Source organism: Opisthocomus hoazin, chromosome 8, assembly GCF_030867145.1.
Source record: "Opisthocomus hoazin isolate bOpiHoa1 chromosome 8, bOpiHoa1.hap1, whole genome shotgun sequence".
NCBI classification, from domain to species: domain Eukaryota; kingdom Metazoa; phylum Chordata; class Aves; order Opisthocomiformes; family Opisthocomidae; genus Opisthocomus; species Opisthocomus hoazin.
In genome coordinates this window covers 20,961,451-20,975,160 of record NC_134421.1, presented here as the reverse complement: position 1 = coordinate 20,975,160, position 13,710 = coordinate 20,961,451, and positions in this window count along the sequence as shown.

The following is a 13,710-nucleotide window of genomic DNA, read 5'->3' as shown; positions in this document are numbered from 1 at the left end:
GCCCAGGCCCTGTGTGCTTGGAGGTGGCTTCTGATCCTGTACTGGGCTTGCGAGTCCTGCGTTTTCCCTCTCACACCCTGTCCTTTCAGAGGGAGTAAAAGCAGATTTAGAACATGTGCATCAGGGCAGAGAGCATTGTAACAGCAGCAAGCTAAGCAGTCTTCCACATGGGGGAAGACGCTGGATAGTTTTTATTTTTGTAGGCTTCCGCAGCCCTTCAAGTATGAAGGTGTAGCTGTAAAAACCCAAGCTGCTTCAGCAATGCCCCAAGGTCTAATTGTTGTTAAAATCAGGAAACGGAGAGCCTGAAATTACCCTGTTCAGGCAAACGAGAGCAAACAGGAATTAGAACGGTTAGTTTTCCACAGGCAGACAAAAACACTGAAATGAAATTACCCTTTAAAGTTTTGTCGCAGACGGCAGGATAATGAGTCCTTTTCTGTTTAAATGAACTGAGTGTTCTCACAGCAAAGGTCTCATCTCAAAGCCACATCACTGCTCTCGTAGTCATTATTCTCTGCTACCCACCTTCTGAGATGGTTCGTACATGAGGGAGAACAGAGTATCTTGACACATATGAGAAGAGGATTTCACCTTATGGGTTTACAACTAGCACTTGTGAAAACCTGAACTTTTGCCCTTGAAGTTCTTTGTTTGTCAGTCAAATACAGACTGCACGAGGAGCATGACAAAAGCAGTCCTGCAGCCATTGTCCACATAGCATTATCCCAGTACAGAAGAACTATCTCTAGTGAGGAGAAGGTAATTATTTTCAGGCACACTAAGTCTTGATTTCTATAGTAAAATTGCCAAAGGGGGGCATCAATATAGGTTATAATGGACTTGACGGCTCCCACTTCCCATCTTTTATGTATGCTATTCAACAGCCATCAGATGGGATCCTTTTGGGTTATACAACGCTATCGTGGATAAACCAGCCTCTCTTCACGTGAAATTCAAATAAACCAGTCGCATTTTTCAGGAGTTCATTAACACATAGAGAATTCCAACCCTGTAAAAAATTAAATATTACTGTCATACTTACTTTTTGTTATGTAGCTGTCAGAGAAAGTTGCTAAAGTACCACAGCAACTTCAGCTCACGTCAGTGTAACTTTATAGACCTAGCTTACATTATACTTTATATATATATAAAAATTGTGTTTTTAAATTAGATTTCTAATTAGTTTTTAATAATCAATTATTAATATATAGGGAGAATTGATCTGTATAAAAATAGATTTGAATTTTTACAGTACTGCAGTTAGTGGACAAAAGGACATGTACTTTTGCCTACATGGAAATACTTGGCAAAAATACACTTGTGAAAAATGTGCTTACTGGCCCAAGAATATCTTGCATGTAGCAAACAAAAGACAGTGAGAGCTCTTAAAAACATGTGTGAAAAGAGATGGCTCAGGAACGCAGAAAAAAGAAAACTGTCATTTCGGGGTATGAGATCAGTACTGGATAACAGATTTTCCTCTACGTGCAGAGCAAGGCTTTGCTCAATATAAATACAATTGTAAAATACAGTTTTAAGAATCAGCCCAATTCAATGAAAATGTCCTTTTGGCTTAATCTGAGTAAATGATTCCTCATTGGCAAAAATGGTAACGCTAAAATCACGCAAAAAAGTGCAGTTAATATATATATATTTGAACAACCGGAAGGATTAATTAGCTGTTAGTAGAGCACTCTTGTGGAGCCAGAAATATGGATGATTCAGACTCAGAAATGGAAGTTTTTAGCATCCTAATCTGAAATCCAATAACCTTTTGATGTGCATGTTGGCAATGCTCCTTTTTCTTCCGTCACAATTTTGCTAAGTTGCACTAGTACTGAGCCCTTGGCAAAAATGTTTCCTTCATTATGTGAGTGATAAGTAGTCATATCATTATTCATTGAGATTCCCTGAATGGTTTTATTTTTGCAAGCACCTGCTTGCTTTGGAATATGCTTCTCCATTTGTTCTGACAATATATTCAGTACCTGTGGGTTTTCTGTGTATGTGGGGGAAAGTTTTCATATGGCAGGCATTTGGGTGGTTTGGATGTTTTATTGCTTTTCTTCGGTACTCTTATATATCTCATCTATACTCCTGTAATATCTCTCTTTCTAATTGAATCCATAAGTTGGAAGTTTAAGTCACTTCTAGCAAACTTTACATGTATCATCATGCTGCTACTTGCTTTCAACTAAGATAAAAAGCCCATATTTTTGTGTTATTGGTATTTGTTCATATTTCTGGACTTTTCATATAGTCATTTAAGGTTTTGACACTCTTCTGAAATGCTAACTGAAGCCTCACAAACATTCCAGAAAGAAATTAAGGCTATAAAGTAGAAATAACTTGCCCAGATTTACAGACAAAGTGAGGATCAGACTTGAGATTAGATGTCCTGGTTTCAGTCCCACCCCACTGATGCCTGCAGATGATCTGCCATTGATTTCCTTTGGCTTTTGACCAGGCGCTGTATCATCTGTCTCTTGTCACTGTGATTTCATTCGGTTCATTACTGTAATCTTGCTCGGGGTTATGAACTTCACTCTTTTCTAACATTGCAGTTAGTGCATGCCTGTTATGAGAGCCTTCAACTACTAGGTAAAAAAAAAAAAAAAATATTAACCAGATCCTTGCATGGATGGAAACAACCCTGGCTTAAACTGAGGCTGATCCCTCCTCTGAGTGCCAAACAATTCTTGCAAGTGGAGAACACGTATACATTTTTTTCCCTTGTTATTATTTGACTAAGGATTTCTTGAATGTCCTCATTATTTCAAACGCTATGTTGAGTACTTCCTCAAAAATAATCCCCTGTCTGCAGTTTATGCTTAAATAATCCATAGAAGGAATTCACTGTTTGAAATGTTATGTTGTAACTCTTTGGACTGAGCATACAGTTTTCTTGGCATGTTTTTATGTCCTCATTACATATTATATCTTTTAGACTAGTGTTTCTACTTTAAAAGATCACATTTTTTAAATCCAGTATTTTCTTTGTTTATGTATTTATTAGTCAGTTTACAAAAGTTGACTTAAAATATGAGCTTTCAATAAGCAACCTTGCCAGAAAGTTCAGTAGCCAAAGTGTCAATTTTGAATTATTATTCTGTCTGGAAAGTTTTAAACAGAGTCTAAAGAGTTGAATAGTAAGGTTGTTAATATACATAGAAAAGTTTTAGGGATATTTACCCAACCCTCTTAGCTATATAAAGCACCAAAACCACTATTAGAGATGATAGATTTCCATGCCGACTCTAAGAGAGAGGACTACTTTTTCAGCAGATCCCTCGGCACCATGAATTATAGAAGTGTATCAGAAAGATAACTGAATCTTTTGGCATCATAGAAATGTGACCAGTGTGATTTGATCCCTCTCTTCTGTCTAAAACAAACAACTTACAGAAGTCAGAGGAACTAAAAGCTTTATGCAGCCCTATCTTCGGGAATATATAGTGGTAACATTAAATCAGTTTTTTCATAGTGGTTCTTCTAATTGGGAAAAGAGTGTATTTGTGTGTGAGAGAGACAGGAGACAGGGAGAAAAGAGGGAAATTCTGCAAACATTTGTTCCAAAACCAGTAAACCCCCTGTGTTTTACTCTTATATTGTAACTTCTTTGAAGTTCAGACTATCACTTAGTTGTATGCTTTCACTATATTTTGAAAACTGAAAGAATATTAAGTAATACTGTTACACAGCCAGTTATTATTAATAATAACAAGGAAACCCAAATTTGAGTCATATGATTTGCCAGTCTGACATCTTTGCTGTCAGAAAACATTCATGCAGTCAAGCTTCACTTCCACTGACATTCAAAACATTTATTTTCACCTTTGAATTCTGAGATTTTCAGAAAACAATCAAAAAACCCCACATTTAAGTTTGTTATAATTTGCATTGACACGGTTGATTACCTTCGTCACTCAATCAGAGAGCAAAAACAATGCATGCAACTTACATAATTAACACCAGCCTGGAAAGTAGTAAATGTTTTCAACACCTCTTTGTGAGCTAGTCCAATGCAGAAAAGATTTTGGGAAGAAATTCTTAACTACTAAAAAAACATGAAAAGTAGACCCCACTTACTCCCTTTTGTTCACTGATCTTTCTCTGGATTAACAGAAATGCTGGTAGAGCTAGCCATGAAGTAATCAATCACCCTTCTAATTTGCTTCAAATTTTTAAAACAACAGCGTTTCTCCACGTTGCTTAATAAAGACTGAGCTCCCAAACGACCCTGTGTCTCAACCTTGCAATTGGCATGGGCTAGGAGCCACTAAAGCTGTTTGAAAAGAGGCAGCTGCTGGCATCACATAACCTGCCATGACCAGCTGGTCCCATTATGCAAACAAGAGTGGCAAAGCAATCCAACAGGCTCCAGAGTATATGGCTGTATTTCAGCTGGTAGCTTTCAATGAAAAAAAACATGGTGAAAGGAAAAGGTCCTGTGTGTAAGCAGTTTTCACCTATCCTCTCCACAGTGTTGGCAGGTGAACATCGCTCCAACCTTTTGCTGGAAAAGAGAGCTATTAATTACAGGCACCAAAGGATTGTCCTGCAAAGCCAGCATGGACCACATGCTGGTCTGAGGAGCGAATTGTCTTTGTAGCACCTTAACTGTGACTAAAGTCACACTGATCTGTTAATTTTCTCATGAGAAATACCTTAAAACTGTTTCTCTCTCCTGTGAGACTCTCAGAGAACTGCTAACAAGAAGTGCAAATGTGTGATGATCAACCTTCCCCAGATCCACCAAACTCCAGACAAACTGATATAAAGGCAACATTTTAGTGGGGCAATAAGACACCCACTGATCCTCCTTCTCAGTTTCCAGCATACAAATAAGCAAATACTAAAAGTAATGGTGGCAATAAACAGTGCCGTTTGAATGGAAGCCTCAGAAATATCGGAAAAGGAAAAGCAAGTTGTAGTAGAGGTCTGGACTCAATGAACAAGATTGTCTTTTTCCTGCCTAGAATAATCTCATTTTTAAAATGGTATTTTTAGATTATATTTCCCTAACAATCCCATAACTCCACAAGTATGATAGCCAGAGCTGCCCTAGGGAGTTATCCAGGCAATCCCCAGTGGCCTCAACACACCTGTTGGCAAGTCCATCATCAGCATAATTTTGTACAAAAAGATTGAATTGCTATCAAGAACCAAGAGGCAAATTCCTTATGCAGAGTACGACTAATCAATACAAGATTTTGCATTTTCAATGTTATGCCTCAGACCAGTCCTCAGACAGGCTAATGCTGGTAATGTGAAAGAAAACTCGTCCTAGCATTTCAATGTTATCAACATGCATTTTTACCTCTCACTGTCCTGATCACTAAAGGTGTTTTGTATGTTTATGCAGCACAACAGGCATGTGGCACCTCACAGAATAGAAAAATAGAATCAGAAGTTTGAGATTCCTGCTGAGGGAGCTTTCAGGAACCACTGGAGCACTATCCTCTGGCTCTCCCAGGCCACCAATTCAAATTCTGTTGCCACTTCCGCATCCAAAACCAGGCTGTGACTGTGTACACTGACTACGTGTAACACTAGGTTCTCCAAAGAGTGTATCCTCTTTGGTTTAAAAAAAAAACAAAACTGACTATTCTGTTATGAAAATAACCAGGCACATTATAACAAACACATTTCCTGGATTTTCCCTTCCTTCATCTGAGAAATAGTTCCTCAGATCCAAAATAAAGCCTTCCTAAATATATGAACCTCTTTGCTTGATCTTCCTTCTCTTACCATCATTGATAAGTCATAATGTAACAGATGCTGTTCCCTGTAGCTCCAGACTGAAAGATGTTTTTCACTTTCATAATAATTTTTTAGATTCTGAAAATGCTGAGGCTGGTGATTTTAAACCTCCTACTGCTGATGCTGCAGAATCAATTTCTGCAACCGTTACCTTCTTCAAGTCTCTCCCATATATCTGTAAAACAGGTATACAGTCTTCTTTTTATTCTGTTGAGTCTGTAATTAAGGTGGAAATTAGGCTTTCTTTACAGATTTACAGCTAAAGACTTTTTCAGGATGTTGTCAAACAAAGCTAAGAAACAGTGCAATTCCACTGGGTGTTTAAGAGAAACCACTTATTCAATTAGAATTTAAGGGATTGTTTTAAAAAATATGAACTGCTGAAAGGTATCACTGCTAGAGATTATGCCACTGTTGCAGATATACTATAGCAAATAAAACAGCAATCAGAAATCTTGTCTACTCTGAAAACTGGATATGAATCCAAAATCATGGGTATAAGCAGGAGAGCAGCAGTGAGAGAGGGGACAAAACCATTTAGTGTTTGATTCTCTGACACTTCAGAGAGAAACTGCTTGAGCCACCTTCTCTTTATAAACCTGACAGAGGTTCTCTGCCAAAAAAACCCACATTTTTGTAGGTCCATTTTACAAAATTGTGTGTGGACCAAAATAATGAAAGCAGGAAGCAGCAAAATAATGCAGAGTTTAATGGAGACTGTTGCAAGGATGTGAAAAGAAATGGATGAAAACATTTTGCTAGGAAATGAAGGTGCATAAAATAGCTGTGAAGACTTCTGTCTTCTAGTAAAACACGCGGTTGCTGCTGACAGAATAACCAAACCCAAAAATATTCCCTTTCAACCTTCAAGACCTTTGGTCTTTGACTTACAAAGCCCCAAAACATCCTCTCTCTTTTTAAAGTTTTCTAAGGAACCCTCTTTTTTCTTTCCCATGGGGAAGAACAAGCTTCTGCCAAGGCACAAAATATTTGATATTTCCCACATTTAATTTGCAGTGCAACTATGCAAACAAAAAGCCAGCTTTCTTGCAAACATTTTCAAGCTTCTGGCTCTCTCTGCCTCCCGTTCTTGGTGCAGGACTGGCCTCATGGGATTTCCTGGGAAATTTGCCTCTGACCTCAGTGGGCACAATGTTTCACATTCCACCTCTTTTGCTCCTCTGTTCATAAGGATTTTTGTCCTCCCATCTGCTTGCTAAGTGGTCGTCTTTTTTCTCTCACAGCTGTGACAAAGCTGAGAAGTGACATATTTCTGACATGCCCTCATTGCCCACAGCCTCCCTTCCTGGTAAAAGAGAAGGAAAACTGCAGAAACACTTGTCTGTCTACACCAGTTTGAGCAGTGGATGGGACAGAGTGCCTTGTGGTGGGTGGCATCACACATGGCATGAAGGTGTGGGGCAGGCCAGGGGGGCCAGCAGAGGAGCCACTGCTGCCCATCTTTGAAAGACCATAGGTCTGGAGTCCTGCTGATGCTTTCCAGCCCTTGCTCAGCCTCAAAGCAAGGGGGCTGGGCTGGCATTTGCTAGAGACACTTCCCTTCAGCTGGCTCTTCCATTAAAAGGTCCTTGTAGAAGACACTGGTGTCAACATCCCTGGCACCCAGAGGTGTGACACTTCAAGGAGAGAAGCACGATTTTCCTAAAGCAGCCTGGAGGGTAAACACCAGTCCTTCATTAAAGAGGATAACTGTCTTCTAATCTCAATCTTTGTGCAGAGCTGACGAGCCAACAGCTGATGAAGCAAAGGAAGACATTTGTCTAAAAGGTCAATTGTTCCCTGATTATCACATTTCTTGAAGCTTCCCTAAAAGCCTCAGGGACGGAGTAGCTGGCAGCTCCTGGAACAGTTCAGTCTCCATCCTGGCAGTCCCTCTGTCCACCCAGCTCTACAATCACACAGCACTAAACAGTATCCTAGGTCCTGTGTGTCCTCCCCTGCAGTCTTGTTCTTCCTTCTCCTTTTCCCATTATTTGATGAGCTCTTGGATTTGACAACTATTATCCCTAAATAGATGTCAGTACACAGAAAATTAACAAATCCAATGTGGAGGAAGTATCAGGATATTGTCATATTCGATAAGAAATAAATGCAATCTCTCAAGTCACTTTGTTGTCATTAGTATCAGCCAAAAATGTTAGTAGTGACAATTTATATGATGATTTCATTGTATTTTCAAATCCGTCTATCTCCCTCACATCTAGCTGACTTCATAGCACAATAAAATTTACCACACTGAAAAATTCCAATCTCATTTTATGTATTGTTTCACATTGCCTCTGGACCACTTGTATTTGGCAATGATGTACTACATGAGGTTTCCTTCTAAGAAACTCTGACTACCTCCTCTTAGAATATTTATACTGGGACATTAATTTCCCATACTTGTTTTATTTTTTTTGTAATTCCATAGGAAATGAAGTGCTTGTATGGAGAAGCTTCTCATAAGTGAGTAGAAATATTTTCCAGATATGTTTTTTTAAGTGCCCTCCTTCCTTCTGTCCTAAAGTCACCCCCAAATTTTACCTGTGGAAGTATCAATCTTCATTGTGCTCTGTGTTTCTTTAATTTCATTTTCTTGCCGAGAGCTGCTTATGTGCTTCTGCAGGGACCATATTTTAGAAACTCATTCTCTGATGACAGGAGAAAATTATTAGTTTGTTTGCCTTACCACAAATACTGGGGAAAATCTTCCACTCTTTATTCAGGAAAAGTCCTGATGAATTTAGTAAGAGGTTTGCTAAAATGTAAAATTGAAGGTACTGCATTTTGTAAGTCTGCCTAACCCGAGCCCACCACAACATATTGAAAGCACTCCAGTGTTGACATATAAGTTTGATGCTGAAGACTTAAATTTGTGTGATTAGCTTCAAGCATGTGCATAGTTAATTCAGGAACTACTCAATACTTGAAGGGATACACTGGGACAACTCTCATTGTGATTTGCACCCACACATGTCCCAAGCACAAATACAGGCTGGGCAGAGAATGGATTGAGAGCAGCCCGGAGGAGAAGGACTTGGGAGTGCTGGTTGACGAGAAGCTCAACATGACCCTGCAATGTGCACTCGCAGCCCAGAAGGCCAACCATATCCTGGGCTGTGTCAAAAGCAGTGTGGCCAGCAGGTTGAGGGAGGAGATTCTGCCCCTCTGCTCCACTCTCGTGACACCCCACCTGGAGTCCTGCATCCAGCTCTGGAGCCCTCAGCACGGGAAAGACATGGAGTTGTTGGAGCGGGTCCAGAGAAGGACCACAAAAATGACCAGAGGGCTGGAACACCTCTGCTATGAGGAAAGGCTGAGAGAGTTGGGCTTGTTCAGCCTGGAGAAGAAAAGGCTGCGGGGAGACCTTATAGCAGCCTTCCAGTACCTGAAGGGAGCCTACAAGAAAGCTGGAGAGGGACTTTTACAAGGGAATGCGGTGATAGGACAAGGGGTAATGGCTTTAAACTGAAAGAGGGTACATTTAGATTAGACATAAGAAAGAAACCCGTTACTATGAGGGTGGTGCAGCACTGGAACAGGTTGGCCAGCAAAGCTGTGGATGCCACCTCCCTGGAAGTGTTCAAGGCCGGGTCAGATGGGGCATCTACAAGGTCCCTTCCAACCTAAACCATTCTATGATTCTATGATTCTATGAACACGCAGTCTGTCCTGATTTAAGGTCCCAAAATAAAATATTCCATTTTTATCTAGATAGACAAACTTTGATGTTTTTGAAAAAGAAAAAAATGTTACTTAAATATTATGTTATTTCAGTAGCACAGAGTATTCCCTTGTCCCTGCCAAAGAGATCCTATCTAATTTCTGGCAGGGTATTTAGACTACAATGTTAATAGGTGATCACTGTTTGCATGTTCCACATACACAGAATGTGTAATTCCTGGGTCAGATCTGCATGCATAACGGCAGCTGTATATTAGACCTATGATTTGAACTCACGCATTTCAATAATATCATACATCATAAAATCATACACTTAAAAAAGTCAAGCCCTGAGTATTTAGTCAGGTTATGCAAATGGCTGTTGAGTGCTGTTGAGATTTACACTTTCTGTATGACTGACCTATTGCATCAGCCAAGAATCTGAGCTCCTAGGCCATCAACAGATGCTTGTTAACAAGAACTCCTTTATGATATACCCTGTAAAACATATTTGGGTAAAGTGTTCAGGGTTTTAACAATCCGCTTTAATTGCATGAACACTTATAATTATTTTAAAAATATTTCCCTTTTTAAATAATTGACTCAAATATATGCAAACTGATGAAAGTCCTGTCAAAACAAATATTCACACTCAGATTGCTAACACCTGAAGCAATACTTCCTTAGACAAATGGTGAACTATTAATGAATTTCAGTGATGCAAATGGTATTACGATGCTACTGCTAGGACTAGGTTACATCATTTTCTCAGCAAGGCCTAGGCAATGTAAATCTAATTTATTTTCTGCCTTACTGCCTGGCCGTACCTCAGTTTCGTGTTATAACAGTTTATGTACTTTCATGGCATGTCATCGCTGATGATCAAAAATGTGGAAGTGCCAAGTTTGAAATGGCTTGCTCAAATACAGATTCACCTTCTGACTTTAGCTCTACACAGCAGCAAAGAAAAAGAAGTGATGTACTTCCCAGACACAAGCTTGTGTACAGCATGAGAGTGCCTGTCAGCATCAGAGAAGTAAAATATAAGAGCACTTTAATTCTCTAAGAGAGCCATTACAAAGTTAGGGAACACATTGTAAGACTAAACTGAGGACACTTCAAAGTGGAAATGATCTTCAGGTGTAGTTCTAACCTTAGCTCTCTTCCACAGCAACACCAGGCTTTCAGCCCTCCTCTCTATGTACCTTTTTATCTGTTACACAAAATCTGCTAGGAACATTCTCTATGATCTTTAGAAGTAAAGCAAAGGATTCAAAAGCTGTGACAATATAGGAATGAGATTGGATTTTTCCCATATAGAGCAATTCCAAATTCTCTAAGAGCAGGTATGAAAAGTCGGTTGCTCAAAACCAGTGGCAGAATAGAAAGTGTATCCATTCCTGCAGCATCAAGAAATATCTCAAGAGACAAGCCACCTCCAGCAGAGTCGGTTTCCTCAGACCCAGTAAACACCATATTAAATTGGCCCAGACAGGAAGGAACGTACTGTAAACATGATTCCCACAATTACTACTGAAACAAGAAACAAAGATTTGTGAATAATCTCCTTTGATTTTCTGTTTTCTTGCACAGCATATGGCATACGTGTCAGGTATGTGCTGGTCAGCAACACATAACAAGAGCAGATGCATAGCAAGAAAGGAAGCTTTTGTAACATGGTAAGTGAAGTAAATAATATCATTAGTGATTTTTAGTGTTTTGCTTTTTCACAATAAATACTTCTAATGATCAGCATTCTTCAACTTTCTTATTTCATATAGTCTCCCGAAGTGTTACATTTTTCTTTCTAAAAGAGAAAAAAAAAAAGTGCATGGATATGCCACCTTAGTTCTCTAAGCATTCAGCATTTCGTTTTTGAGCAGTGTTGGTCAGCTGCGATTTTCCAGCCAAGACACCCGATTTATGCTGTGCTTGTTTCCTAGCTGAATCCAGGTGTGAGTGCTCCCAGCATGAATACTGACAGATGAGTATAAAAAATTGCTTCCTGAGAATACCTGCACCTGTCACTGTGTTACTTGTCACCAGGTTTTCATTTTCTGAAAATGTTCAGAAATGTTAGGTGAATTTCCACTGCATGCAAACATAAGGAAAGAAGGGTGAATTCAGCCCATTCTACCTGGTGAGCCTTTCAGCCCCAGTACAATGTTCTCGGGGTCTTGAATTTCGTAGGAAGTTTCACAGAGGAGACACTGTAAAGTGTGGCAAACAGAGGCAAAACGTATTTTAACACCTGGATGTCCAAATGGATACCTTGCCTAACTTAACTGAAATGTGAACTAAACATCTCTCTCATTGTGGGCCCAATATGTGAAAGAGGAATGGTCTTTACTGGGAATTTGAGAGGTGAGGCCAAGATTGAGTTTATAATGGAAAACAAGTTTCAACCTTAGCTATGCAGAGCCAGTAGCCTCTCCGTAATACAACTGTCAATTCAGTTTTTGTCAGCGATATAAACATGGAATTGAAATAAGTGTTAGACTAGGATTTGGATGAAAGTTTTAATCAGATGAGCACCTGCACTCCAAGTCTTATTAAACCGTTGAGACTGAAATTGCGTGTGAAACATTGCCATCCAGTGGCTGCTTTTACAATTTCTAACTCTACCACAAAAACATCCGTGAAAGAGAAAAGGGTAACAGGTTATGGCATTCCTCCTCTTTTCTATGAAAACACAGTGGTCTCCGCATTGGCACTACAATTCTAGCCAGAAAGTTCAAATACAGAGGGTCTGCAGTCCTTTCAAGTAGTGCACTTTTAAAGTAAACATTCATCTCTTCTAGGAATGCATTGTATTGGCATTTAGGTCTCAGGAAAAGAATTTCACTGCTGCATCTCCTCCCAAAAGAGGAGTTTGCAACTGATGGGTGAAAGCCCAAAGGAGTGAAATAGCCAGCCAAAGGCCATGCAGCCCAGATCCTGAAATCACAATGAAACATCATTTTTCTAGCTGAATGCCAATGCTCACTTCCCTTTATCCCATCCTGCCAGTCCTGTGCCTTTGGTCCCCTGGACCCTCCTCCTTCCTGAAAGCTCTGCCACTGATTTTTCCCTCTTATAGGAGATCGAAACTTTTGGAAGCTCCACGTGCTGCCCCTGGGACCTAACATTTCTGCTTTACCAAAGGACATCTAGAGCATGAGTATTGTGACTTTCCTTGTGCCACCTTGCCACCCACACTCAGCACTGATGCATAGGGACCACACTTGGTCTTTGCCTCTAATAAATCCTCTGTCCCTCTGTGGAGCTACCATGCAATTTTCAGATGGCCAGAGGGAGCTAGAGGCACAGCTGCAGAAATTCAACCAAGGGCTTAATTTCTGTGGAGAACACTGCTGAATGTTAATAAAAGCATCAGCAAGCAGTAGTCACATCTTTGCAATGGAAGTGCTAATCCATAGGAAATGAGATTGGGAATAGCTGTACTAGTTATTGTTGTGACTCAGTTCCTTTGAGTCATGGCCCACATTGGGTGGAAATTAAGAAACTATGCTCCTCTCCTAGGTACATAAACCACCCGGTTTTACTTTCTTCTTATCACCACATTCATCTAATCTCCACAAGGTTGTGTAGATCTGTTTTCTCATCCCACACAGTCATCACGTCACTATGTCTGGAACCCCATGACAAGGAAGTCCTGATCCCTGCTAAAGGAAACTGATACCCACAAGTACAGCCATCATCTCACCAAGCTGCAAAGCAGTCATTGTAGCATAAGAGTAAAACTTGTTCCTCAGCTCTACAGAGCTGCAGCATTCAAACTGGATGGTATGCATCCCAAAGGACACAAGACCTTTGAGGTAAATATTTGCTCTCTCTGAGGTATCAGGCTGGACTGTATATGGCAGCTAAGTTAAAGCACACACTTATTACTAAAAATAAAAGGGTTAGTACAAAAACGTAGTTTATTTTGTTAAAAATAAAAGTAGCTATAGGTTTGCAATACTCTGGCAAGTAAAAAAAGAAATTAAAAGCTTTCAAACAGGCCTGTACTCCCAAAGCGTTCCAAGTTTCTCCTTTTGGAGATCTGCCCTAGCTGATCTGCTCAGGAGCAGTCTGACAATCCTATTAAACGTTATCTTCATGGAATAAATCGAAAGGACACTAAATAACATGTAGTTCTGGGACTGATTCATGAAGCATCACCCTGTCTTATAAGCGTGCCCGATAGATCGTTCAGCTATGCATCTAAAGAGTCAAATTCACCAAGCAGTAACCCATCCCCTACATTCTGCCATAAAGAAGAGAAATCCATGAGTC